The sequence below is a fragment of the Sarcophilus harrisii genome, chromosome 5 (assembly GCF_902635505.1).
Source record: "Sarcophilus harrisii chromosome 5, mSarHar1.11, whole genome shotgun sequence".
Classification (NCBI taxonomy): Eukaryota; Metazoa; Chordata; class Mammalia; order Dasyuromorphia; family Dasyuridae; genus Sarcophilus; species Sarcophilus harrisii.
This window is the reverse complement of record NC_045430.1, coordinates 56,038,792-56,052,217: the sequence shown is the minus strand read 5'-3', so window position 1 is coordinate 56,052,217 and position 13,426 is coordinate 56,038,792. Positions and strand designations below refer to the sequence as shown.

The window sequence follows — 13,426 nt, the reverse complement described above, 5'->3', positions numbered from 1 at the left end:
TTATGGGAGCCACCTGCCAGTGGCTGCTGGGGATCCAACTCAGATCAGCAGAATGGATCCCTTCATGTGAGAAGATAAAAATGATACAAGGAGACTGAGTATTCTCAGTTTGTCTCCAAGATAAGGGGCAAAGATAGGCTGGTAACAGCAGGTTAAATTCCCAAAAAGAATTTAGCAAAGAATCACGAGCAAGAAAATAAATTTATAGGAAAAAAGAAAGATCAGGTTGTTCAAATCACTGATATGCTAATTTTATAACTTAGAGGTAAAATTGAGGAGTGATCTTAGAGATGGTATTGGGGAATATTGAATGCTAGGACTTAGAAGTGGAATTGTACTCCATTATTGAATTCTATGCCTTAGATTGTCTCACAAAGCCAGCATTGTTTGTGGCCCCCCTGAGGTTGGATACCTTTGGGGTTAGGGCTACATTCTTCTTAGGAGCTATACCACATCAAATGGATGTGTTCTACAGCAGTGATCACCAAAGCAAGGTCTGTGATCTCCCTCTTTTGACTCTAATGGCAAGTTATGATTGAATGATGAAAGAAAATAAAGGAAGGGTCTTGATTTAATAAGCAAAGTATGCCAATGGCCTAACAAAGGGACTGACAAAGATCATACCTACCTGCTCAGCTTAGGTTTGGACCTCAAATAGAGGAGACAAATATTTATACATTAAAGACAATTACTCCAATAAAACCAATTAATTAAAAGGAACCATAGGTAATGTCATTTCTAATTAGATCAAAAGATTAGGGACTTAACTATTATTTGGGAGGAAGACAGTAAATAGGAACAATTACCTGAATTCAGAAAATGAAGATTCCCACTCCCCAACTATCTGAAACAATCAAACAAGAACTGATCGATCACTATAGGCCAGTCTTGAGCTAAGTAACTATGAGAAAACATCTTGCATCACTCTTTAGATCTGACTGTGTAGTCATCATGACCCAAGTCTTCAATTAAAGGACTCTTTGCAGCAGGGAGAGAAGGTCCAGCTTTCCAATCATGCAAAGCTAGGTTCAAACAATGCAATAAATTTTTCTTACATTCTCCCACAATTGAATAAAGTTTTCTCATGAGATAAAAACTGGAGTGGACTGAGCTAGCTACAGAATTGAATCAAAAGATGGAATTGATGAAGTGTGAGAATGTAGTAAAGCTTGAGAGACCTAAGGCTATCTGGCCACAAACAATGCTGGCCAGTCTGTTGGTAATAAACTGTAGAGCTCAATGATAGGAACTACATTAGAACATCAATCTAATCTTTGTTTCTCTTTCCTATAAAATTATCTTCTTGATCTGACTCTTTACTAAAATTTTCTTGGAAACTGACCCCTTGTCAAGCAGCATAATAAATCTTTGCCCCTTAACTTGGAGATTGAGTGTGCTAATTCTTTCACCAAAACCACAACACTGACCAGAGGGACCCTAATCTTGTTGGGTTGTCTTCCACCTCACTGCAATTACTCAATTCCCACAATTTACCACTATCTTCTCTAATCCCCTCAAACTTTCTCCCCTCCATAATCTCACTTTAAAAAGTAAGTGATCAAGTCAGAATTAAAGGAAAACTTGAATCCAATTCTTAAGGAATAGTCAATGGAAGTGGGTGGTTGGATGACTTATCTCCAAAACAATAATTCTCAGCCTGTTCTCACAATACTACTCCCTCCATGTCCCTTTCTTCTACAGTGCCCACTACCAACTCCCTTTCTTCTTCCCACCTCACCAATGTTTATTCCTCGGGACACTTGTAACTTAAACTAATGCTATGTACCTAGCTGCTCAGGTGCTATTAGGAAAACTCCAAGCTCACTCTTTCCCCAGATCCCCTCATGAATGTAGTAGGCATCCTTTTGAGGGTGGATTCTGGGATAAGAATTCCCTCTTCTATCTTTTCATTTTGGGTAGGTCAAAGGGAATTACATAGAATAAGCAGGCTGCTTAGATTGGGATCTAGATGATAGATATTATATTTTCTTTCTCACCAAATCTATCCATTTTCCATCATGGAAAGATCATCTTTCTAGTTATTCAGATTCTAACAACATCAGTGTAACCTTCTACTCCTATTGTCCCCTTTCTCCACATCCATATATTCAATCAGTTTCCATATCTTGTTAATTCTTCCTTCTCAGCTTTCATATTTGTCTGCTTTTTTCTATTCACATTCCTACCAACTAAGTTCTGGTCACAATCCTCTTTCTACTAGACTATTAATGCAGTAATAGTCTCTTAATTGGTCTCCCTACCTCTTTTTTTTCTCCAAACTATTATTCACACAGCTGCTAAAATGATTTTCCTTTACTATATATTTCTGACCATGTTAGTTCCTTAATTCAACATGCTTCATATTTCATTTTTATCTCATTATTTTTCTAATTTCTGATTTTTTTAAGTGATTAAAATTCTTTTTTCTCATTAGGTTATGTCAAAAAAGTTTAGAAATTGCCATTCCAGATAATAAGAATGAAACTGGAGGTTATTGGGTATATAATGAAATAAATACCATTGTAGTTTAAAGATTCTATATATCAACCTATTTTAGAAATACTTATGATTGAAGAGCTTCTTTTTAAATTATTATTCTTATTGCTAAATATTTTATTTCCAAGAAATTTCCCTTATACCAGGCAAGTTCCTCAGCCAGGGGGACTGTTTCATATGTTTATATCGAAGAGAAAATGTCCTCCTTTATGTATGCATAATCAGGCCTGGTAAATGTTAGGGGGGCGGCTAGTTATATTTGGAGATGGATGCTATAAGCACTTAACTATTTAAATATATTTTAATCTGACATTTCATTTTAATTTATAACACCCTTATCTTTTGTGTTATGCTATTTTCCCCTTGAAAACTGAAAAATGATTTGGATTTCTACTTCCCAAAACTACTGAGGATAGGATGTGGATGTGGGGAGGAGAATTACAAAGAAGGTAAAAAACTTACTGGATTGTTAATTGAGGGAATGAAATTTTGATTCATAGATAAATCTTTTGATACATAAGAAGGGAGACTCTTTTTAGAATAAGAGATATTCTCGGCTTGCTGCATATTATATAATATGGCTATTAAATTCAACTTATCTTTCACAGGGGGAGCAGAGATAATTGAGTCAAACCAAAGTGATGAGTTAAATGAGCCTGATGAGGTATGCTTATAGAAAGAGCTAACAAAGAATATAAATGAAACAAGAAATATTACAACTCAAAGTTATGCTATTAACTATTGCTATTTAAGTTATGCTTAAAGTTATTCTATTAAAGCATAACTTTGAGGGGGAGGACCTCCACTTAGAAGCAGATATTATCCTAAAATAATTTTAATATATTACATTTTCATCAATGTAGCATATTGTTGGAATCCTTACAAACTGTTAAGTCATTAGAATTGATAGAGACAATAATTATCTAATTTAGCTAATATCTAATATCTATTAGAGGTTGGAGATGTTATAGGTCAGAACTTGAAACAAGGTACTAAGTGGAATTGAAGAGACAATGTTTAAATCTAGTAGAATTGATTTAATCCTACAACAAATAATGGTTTCCCAGTGATATAATGATTGGTATGTACTCAGTGAACAGCATATAAGCAAGAAACTCTCAGGGCCAAGGGGCACTCTCGGAGATACAGAAGCCTACAAGCCCACTCTCGGAGGTGGAATCAGATTCATTCCATTTTCCACCTTTGTGCTGGCTGGAGGCTGTAGAAAGCAGAGAGATAGACCTCTAAGAAAGCTACCTGGGGCCCAAGGAAGGAGAAAATAAATGTTTGGATTTTATCAGCTGGATGTATTTGGAGTGATTATTAGTCTGAACTGAACCTAAGACTGCCTCCAGAAAACCTACCCCCAAGAAACCTGCTCCCAGAGAGAACCATTATATTTTAAAGAAGAGAACACCACAGCATACAATCATTTTTCTTTATTAATGGAGTTGATGATAGGTTTTAGATGAAAATGTATCCCTACGTATTTTGTAGGATTATTTTCTTAAGACTTCTAAATTCCCTAAGCTTTTCTGTCTTTAAGTCTGTAGAACAGAGATTCTTAAACTCTGTGTGTTTCCTCCTTGTTCTAGAACCAAACTTTTATAGTTTGAGAAAATATTGTTTCCAATATAAGCATCTTTTATCTAACCCTAATTAAAAAAAAATTAGGATGAACTTTCTGTTAATGAATAAGAAAGAGAAGTTGAAAGAAAAAATCTTTGAATTTACCTCAAGGTGATTTCAGCTGGAAAGATATATGGAAGCTCGTCTAAATAATCTTTAAAATTCATTTTTTTCTCCAAACTTAACATGCAAATTATCAATCCCCTTTTCATTGGGAGAGAGTTATTAAATATAACTTTCCAAGATTCATGAAAGAGGAACTTTTTTCCTTTAAAAGGGAATATACTTCTATTCTAATTGATATAAATTTTTGCTATTCTAATTTACAATACAAGTCTATAAATCCAGTATATGCCATTTTAACTTGAGGAAAATGTCATGTATAAAACCAGTAATTGGCAAACATTCACTTTCTGAAGTTGCTTATGCAGATGCATTGTCATATTGTATATGGAAAATTGTAGAGGGTCGCCGATAGTGAGGGAACTCTGGATATGGTATAAGACCCTTCAGCCCAGAGGGAACCTGCTGACAATGTCTGATTTGGCTCCCCCCTTCTCTTTGCTGTTTTCACTCTTCCTGAGAAGTCAAGGAGGGTGGGACCACCTGTGTTCTACTTGAAGCAAAAGATACAGTAAAAAGAGGTATTTACATATCAATAGCAGGGTGCTTATAGTTAGCACTTGCTCAGTATGATGTTGACGCATACTTTAGTGTGCTATAATGATGTAATCATACTAAAGTATTTAAGGGCTGAGAGGACTTGAAATAAGGACTCCCTCTTTGACCACTCTTGGCTCTCCTGTCTTCTTCACTCCTCCACTAAGACCAAGGCTGGTCCTGAGATCCTCCAGAGAGCTAGTCTGGATGGTATATTTTAGCACCCCAATTTGGGGGCTCTAGAAAGAACACTACATTTTGGCATCTGAACCGGGACCTCCAGAAGGATACTACAGAAAATGAGCCCAAATATATCATCTTAAAGTTGATCAGAATTGAATCAGAATTAATGTAAATTTATTAAATAGTAGGTAGACCTTGTAAACATGATGGTTATGGATTAGAAGCATATAATGTTATAAAATAATTTAAATCCCATTTTTAGTTAAATAGCTTTTTGTATTCTATTCCCATTTTTCTCTTTCGTATTTCCTTTGGGAATAGGAGGCAAACTGGAGGCAAGGGAAAGAAAAGAAACAAAGTAGGCCAGCAATGAGCATAATGGTATGAACAGGGGAAGAGGAGCAAACATGACCTTCAGTCCCAAAGCCTATTATGGTTCTTGAACAAGTTGTAGGGTGAAGTTCATACATTTTCATACTCCCTGATAACTGTGGTTTCAATTCTCCCTGCACATTATTTTTAGTGTCCACCCCATTTTCATACAGAAAAGATATTTTCCTTGTTTCTGTAATGAAACAATACAAGTTTCTTGTTGCCATTTGAAAATCATGGGCAACAGAGATCTTGTTTAATCTCTTCAGGGTATAAGTAATTTGATTGAAATGTGTTTATAATTCAACAGCCATACTCCAATACAACACAGAGTAAGATGTAATCATATATTCACAGAGAAAATGATCTAATGCTGCTTTTCTGAAACTGCTTTCCTTGACTAATTCAGTTTTAGCAACTAGGGACAAAACACTCAACAAAGGTATTTCATAGCTACTGGATTTATCAAATACGTTTCCCCAGGATTTGACTACCTTTATAGAGGAATCTGAATAAATTTCCAAGATTCTTAAGCCATTTGACTGACTTTCTAGCCAGAATGGGAAAGCAGTTTCAACTCTTCCTTTCCATCTGAAGCTCTGTCTACTGATTCAACTAAATTGCCATTGAATCCAAAGAATACACAAACAGTATTTGTTTTACTAATCTCTAGTTGGGTATGAATCATTTGTGATTTTTGTCAGGGTTGAGATTCTTCATCCACCAATATAGATTACAACTTGTCAATAAATTAGTAAAGTTCTAAGAAACTGCTTTGCCCAAGGTCAGATGGCTAATAAACATCAGGGGCAAGATTGGAAGTATGATTCTAAGTTCAGCATTCCAGACACTAGTGTATGCTTTCTAAAAAAACTTTTAAGTTGTTAAAATTTATATGATATTCCTGGAAACATTGAGCAGGGTTGGAGTCAGGAAGCCTCATCTTCCTGAATTCAAATCTGGCCTCAGAAAACAACAACCTGTGTGAACCTGGACAAGTCACTTAACCTTGTTTGACTCAGTTTTCTCATCTGTAAAATGAGCTGGAGAAAAAGCAAACCTCTCCAAATATCTTTTTTTAATAATTTTTTTTTCCTCTGGGACACTGTTACGTTGTTGGTGGAACTGTGAACAGAGCAATCTGGAATTTTGCTCAAAAAGTTATCAAACTGTGCATACACTTTGACTCAGCAGTGTTTCTACTGGGCTTGTATCCCAAAGAGAGCTTAAAGGAGGGAATGGAAACCACATGTGCAAAAATGTTTGTGGCAGCCCTTTTTGTAGTGGCAAAAAATTGGAAACTGAATCAATGCCCATCAATTGGAAAATGGCTGAATAAATCATGGCATATGAATGTTTTAGAATATTATTGTTCTGTAAGAAATGACCAGCAGGATGATTTCAGAGAGGCCTGGAGAGGCTTACATGAACTGATGCTAAGTGAAATGAGCAGAGCCAGGAGATCACTGTACATGGTAAGAACAAGACTATATAATGATCAATTCTGATGTATGTGGCTCTCTTCAATAGTGAGTTGATTCAAACTAATTTCAGTTGTTCAGTGATGAAGAGAGCCATCTACATCCAGAGGGAGAACCATTGGAATTGAGTGTGGACCACAATATAGCATTCTCACTGTTTTGTTTCTATTGTTATTTGCTTCCATTTTACTTCTTTCCCAGTTTTTGTTTTTCCTTCTTCATCCGACTTTTCTTGTGTAACTGTATAAATATGTATATATATATATATATATATATATATATATATATATATATATATTGGAATCAACATATATTTTAACATATTTAAGATGTATTGGATTGTCTGCCATGTAGGGGAGAGGATGGGGGGAAGGAAGGGGACAATTTGGACCAGAAGGCTTTTCAAGTGTCAGTGTTGAAAAATTGCCCATGCATATGTTTTGTAAATAAGAAGTTTTAATAAAAATAATAATTAAAATTATTTTTTCTTTATTAAAGCTTTTTATTTCTCAAAACATATGCATGGATAATTCTTCAACATTAACCCTTGCAGAACCTTCTGTTCCAATTTTCCTTTCCCCATCTCCTCTCCCAAATGGCAAGAAGTCCAATATATGTTAAACATGGTAGGAATATATGTTCAATCCAATATATGCATACATATTTATACAATTATCTTACTACACATGAAAAATCAAATGAAACAAAAAAATGAGGAAGAAAATAAAATGCAAGCAAACAACAACAAAAAGAGTGAAAATGCTATGTTGTGAATCATACTCAGTTCCCACAATCCTCTCTCTGGGTACAAATGGCTCTCTTCATTACAAAATTATTGGAATTGGTCTGAATCATCCCATTGCTGAAGAGAGCCACATCAGAATTGATCATCATATAATCTTATTGTTGGCATGTACAATGATCTCCTGGTTCTGCTCATTCACTTAGCATCAGTTCATGTAAGTCTCTCCAGGCCTTTCTGAAATCATCCTGCTGATCATTTCTTACAGAACAATAATATTCCATAACATTCATATTCCATAATTTATTCAGTCATTCTCCAACTGATGGGCATCCACTCAGTTTTGTTTCTTGCTATTTCAAAAAGGGCTCTCACAAATATTATTGCACGTGTGAGTCCCTTTCCCTCCTTTAAGCTCTCTTTGGGATATAAACCCAGAAGAAACATGGCTGGATCAAAAGATATGCACATTTTATAGCCCTATGGCCATAGGTTCAAATTGTTCTCCAGAATGGTTGGGTCTGTTCACAATTCCACCATTAGTGTCCCAGTTTTCCCACATCCCCTCCAACATTAATCATTATCTTTTCCTGTCATCTTAACCAATCTGACAGGTGTGCAGTAGTATCTCAGAGTTATCTTAATTTGCATTTCTCTTATTAATAATGATTTAGAGCACCTTTTCATATGACTAAAAGTAGTTTCAATTTCATCATTTGAAAACTGTCGCTTCATATCCTTTGACAATTTATCAACTGTAGAATGGCTTGAATTCTTATAAATTTGAATTAATTCTCTATATATTGTCCTGTGAACCTAATCTATTCCACTGTTTGACTACTCTCTTAGCCAGTATCAAATGGGTTTGATGACTGCTGCTTTTTATTATAGTTTTAGATCTGGTATAGCTATGCCATCTTCACTAATTCCCTTGAAATCTTGACCTTTTGTTCTTCCAGAGGAACGTTGAAATTATTTTTTCTAAGACCATAAAATAATTTCTTGGGAGTTTGATTGGTATAGCATTACATAAATAGATTAATTTAGGTAGTATTGTCATTTTTATCATATTCACTTGAGCTATCCAAGAGAGTTTGATATTTTTTTCAATTGTTTAGATCTGACTTTGTGTGGAAAGTGTTTTGTAGTTGTGTTCATATAGTTCCTGACTTTCCCTTAGCAGATAGATTCCCAAATATTTTATATTAGCAGTTTTTTTAAATGGAATTTCCCTTTGTATCATTTGTGCTGGACTTTGTTGGTGATTATAAAAGGACATTTATGTGGTTTTATTTTGTATCCTCAATTTCTAAAGGTGGGTTTTGTTTCTAAAGTTTATGTTGATTTCTAGGGTTTTTAAATATCATCTATCTACAAAAATTGAATTTGGTTTCCTATTTTCTTATTCTAATTTCTTTAATCTTTTTCTTTCTTTTTAAGGATAAATTTCTAATTTTGAATAACATGGTGGGGGGCCCTTTTTTTCCCTATCTTTAGAATGGTTCTAGTTTTTCCATTACATATGTTGGTTGCTATTCTGTAAATTAAATAGTGCCCTGATATTTTTAAGGAAAAGTCTATTTATTCCTATACTCACTAGTGTTTTTAATAGGAATGGGTGTTGGATTTTATCAAATGCCTTTTCTGCCTCTATCAAGATAATCATATGATTTTTGTTAATTTGGTTATTGATATAGTCAATTAAGCTAATAGTTTCCCTAATATTAAACCAGTCCTGCATTCCTGGTATAAATCCTACTTGGTCGTGGTGTATTATTTTGGGGATGATTATCTGTAATCTCTTTGCTAATATTTTGTTTAAAACTTTTGCTTCAATATTCATTTAGGGAGATTGGTTTATAATTTTTTTTCTCTGCTTTCATCCTACCTGGTTTAGTTCTCAGTATGCTGTCTGTGTCATAAAAGGAATTTGGTAAGAGCCTTTCTTTCCCTAATTTTTCATAGTTTGTATAGTATTGTGGCTAATTGTTCTTTGATAAAATTCACATGTAAATCCATTTGCACCTAGAGATTTTTTCTTAGAGAGCTAATTATAGCTTATTCTATTTATTTTTCTAAAATGGGATTATTTAAGTAATTTATTTCCTGTTCTGTTCATTTTTATATTTTTGTAGGCATTCCTCCATTTCACTTAGGTTATCAAATTTATTGGCATAAAGTTGGACAAAATAACTCCTAATTATTGCTCTAATTTTCTCTTCATTGGTGGAAAGTTCTCACCTTTCATTTTTGAGAGTAACAATTTGATTTTCCTCTTTCTTTTTTCTAATCAAATTAACTAAAGGTTTATCTATTCTGCTGGTTTTTCATAAAACCAAGTGTTTTATTTATTAATGCAATAATTTTCTTATTTTCAATTTTATTAATCTCCCTTTTTATTTTCAGAATTTCAAAGTTGGTATTTAATTGGGGATCTTTAATTAGTTTGTTTCCTTGCTTTTTAAGTTGCAATTTCAATTCACTGATTTTCTCTATTTTATGTAAGTACGCATCTAGAAATATAAAATTTCCTCTTATTACCACTCTGCTGCATCCCACAAATTCTGGTATGTTGTCTCATTATTGTCATTCTCTTGGATGAAATTAGTATGTCTATGATTTGCTGTTTCACTCATTCATTCTTTAGGATGAGATTATTTAGTTTCCAATTAATTTTTGGTCTATTTTCCCTTGACCTTTTCTTTGCATGTAATTTTTATTGCATTGTGATCTGAAAAAAATGCACTTAATATTTCTATCTTTCTGCATTTGGTTTGGGGTTTTTTATGCCCTAATAAATGGTGTATAGCTTCCATGAACTGTTGAAAAAAAAAAGTGTATTCTTTTCTGTCTTCATTCAATTTTTTCCAAAGATCTATCATACCTAACTTTTCTAGTATTCTTTTTACCTCCTTAATTTCTTTCTTATTTATTTTGTGGTTCAATTTGTCTAGATATGAGAGAGCAAGGTTGAGATTCCCCCATTATTATAGTTTTGCTATCTATTTCTTCTTGCAGCTCTCTTAACTCTTCCTTTAGAAATTTAGATACTATACTATTTGGTGAATATATGTTTAGTATTGATATTGCTTCATTATCTGTGGTGATCCTTTAACAAATTATAGTTTCCTTCCTTATCTCTTTAAATTAAATCTATTTTGGCTTTTGCTTGATCTGAGATCAAGATGGCTACCCCTACTTTTTTTTTTTTTACTTCATCTGAAGCATAACAGATTCTGCTTCAGCCTTTTACCTTTACTCCGTGTGTATTATGCTGCTTTAAATGTGTTTCTTGTAAACGATATATTGTAGGATTCTGGATTTTTAAATCCAGTCTGCTATCCATTTTTGCTTTATGGAGGAGTTCATTCCATTCACATTCATAGTTAAAACACTAATTTTATATTTCCTGACATCTTATTTACCCCAGATTATACTTTGCTCTTTCCTTTTCCCCTTTCTCTCCTCCCCAGTATTTTGCCTATTTACCACTACTTTCCTCAAGAAGCCTTCCCCCCTTTATATTCCCTCCCCCTTTTGTATATCTTTCCCCTACTATTTCTCTTTTCTCTTCTATTAGCCTCCCTCTTTTCTTTTTCTTTCCTCCTCCAATCTTCCCTATAAGGTGAGAGAAGTTCCTCTGTGAAACCAAGTATATCTAATCTCTTTTTGAGCCAAATCTGATGAGCGAAAGATTCACCAAAAGTTCATCCCCCTTCCTTCTTCCCCTCAATTATAATAGGCTTTCTTTATCTCTTCCTGAGATGGAATTTCCCTTATTTTACCTTGACTTTCCCCTTTTTCCAGTATAATCCCCTTTCCCCTGTAGTTTCTTTTTTATATTATATCAGTATAAATTATACCTGAAATCTCTATGTATAGCCAAAAACAGAGATGTAGTTCTCAAGAGTTCTTTTTTTTTTTTTTTTTTTTTTTTTTTTTTTTACCTTTTTATGCTTCTCTATATTTGGAGACAAAAAATATTAATTTTTTGTTCAGCTCTGGTCTGAAACAGACCATCATCAGAAATAAATGAAACTCATATGTTTCATTGAATTTCTGTCTTCTTCTCTGAAAGAAAAAGCTCAGTTTGGTGGGATGGTTCATTCTTGGTTGTATTACATTCCTTTGCCTTTGAGAATTCCAAGCCCTTTGATCCTTTAAGGTGTAAGCTGCTAGGTCCTAGGTAATCCTTATTGTGGCTTCTAAATATTTGAATTGTTTCCTTTTGTCTGCTTGTAATATTTTTCCTTAGTCTGATAGTTCTGAAATTTAGCCAAGATATTCCTTCAAGTTTTCATTTTGGGGGGTCTCTTTCAAGAGGTAAGTGAATTCTTTCAATGGGTATGTTACCTTCTGATTCTAGGACATCAGGGCAGTTTTCTTTGATGATTACCTGAAATGTCTATTTTTTTATCATGGTTTTCAGGAAGTCCCATAATTTTTATCTTTATTTTCCAGGTCAGTTGTTTTCCCAAGTAGGTATTTTTTCTTTTATCTTTTCTTTTCTTTTTTTTTTCTTTTTTTTTTTTTGGTTTCTTGACTGATTTTTGATGTCTAATTGAATCATTCATTTCCATTTGTTCTATTCTGATTTTTAGTGAATTTTTTCTTCATTTATCTTTTTTAGTTCTTTTAGTATTTGGCCAATTGAATTTTTAAATGAGTTGTTTTCTTCTATGGTTATTTTTCCCCCCTTTTAGAAATTCTGTTTTTCAGGGAGTTGTTTTCTTTAACCATTTCCATTTTTCAATAGTCAAATCTATATGCTTTTTTTATTTCACTAAATCTATTTTTGTAAAGAGTTTTCTTCAGATAATTTCTGTGTTTCCTTTTCCAAACCTTATTACAAAGTTTTCATTTCTTTTCCCCATTTTTCTTCTAGATCTCTTTTAAGATCCTTTAAAATTTCTTCCAAGAGAGTCTTCTGAGATGGGGGCCAATTTATTTCACCCTCTGGGGCTTCATCTGGAGATAATCTGCCTATAGTGACCTCAGAGTTTGAGATCTAATTTTTTTATTTCTTTTTTATTATAGCTTTTTATTTACAAGTTATATGCATGGGTAATTTTACAGCATTGACAATTGCCAAACCTTTTGTTACAATTTTCCCCCTCCTTCTCCCCACCCGCTCCCCCAGATGGCACGTTGACCAACACATGTTAAATATGTTAAAATATAAATTAAATACAATATTAGTATACATGTCCAAACAGTTATTTTGCTGTACAAAAAGAATCAGACTTTGAAATAGTGTATCATTAGCCTGTGAAAAAATCAAAAATGCTGGCGGACAAGGGTAGAAGGATTGGGGATTCTATGTAGTGGTTCACAGTCATCTCCCAGAGTTTTTTCACTGGGTGTAGCTGGTTCAATTCATTACTGCTCTATTGGAGCTGATTTGGTTCATCTCATTGTTGAAGAGGGCCAGGCCCATCAGAATTGATCATCATATAATATTGTTGTTGAAGTATATGATGATTTCCTGGTCCTGCTCATTTTACTCAGCATCAGTTCATGTAAGTCTCTCCAGGCCGTTCTGAAATCATCCCGCTGGTCATTTCTTACAGAACAATAATATTCTATAACATTAATATATCACATTTTATTCAGCCATTCTCCAATTGATGGGCATCCACTCAGTTCCCAGTTTCTGGACACTAAAAAGAGAGCTGCCATATACATTCTTGCACATATAGGTCCCTTTCCTTTCTTTAAGATCTCTTTGGGATATAAGTCCAGTAGTAACACTGCTAGATCAAAGGGTATGCACAATTTGATAACTTTTTGAGCATAGTTCCAATTTGCTCTCCAGAATGGCTGAATGTATTCATAATTCCACCAACAATGTATCAGTGTCCCT

At 33.9% G+C, this 13,426-nt stretch overlaps 1 long non-coding RNA gene across 1 annotated transcript; it reads left to right on the top strand.

Moving 5' to 3' along the window:
• The first annotated feature begins 210 nt into the window (after positions 1-210).
• Positions 211-9,479, top strand: LOC116419346. The gene is made up of 3 exons (XR_004229630.1): positions 211-494; positions 3,105-3,160; positions 9,461-9,479. It is a non-coding gene; the product is annotated as an uncharacterized LOC116419346 (long non-coding RNA).
• The last annotated feature ends 3,947 nt before the right edge of the window (positions 9,480-13,426 follow it).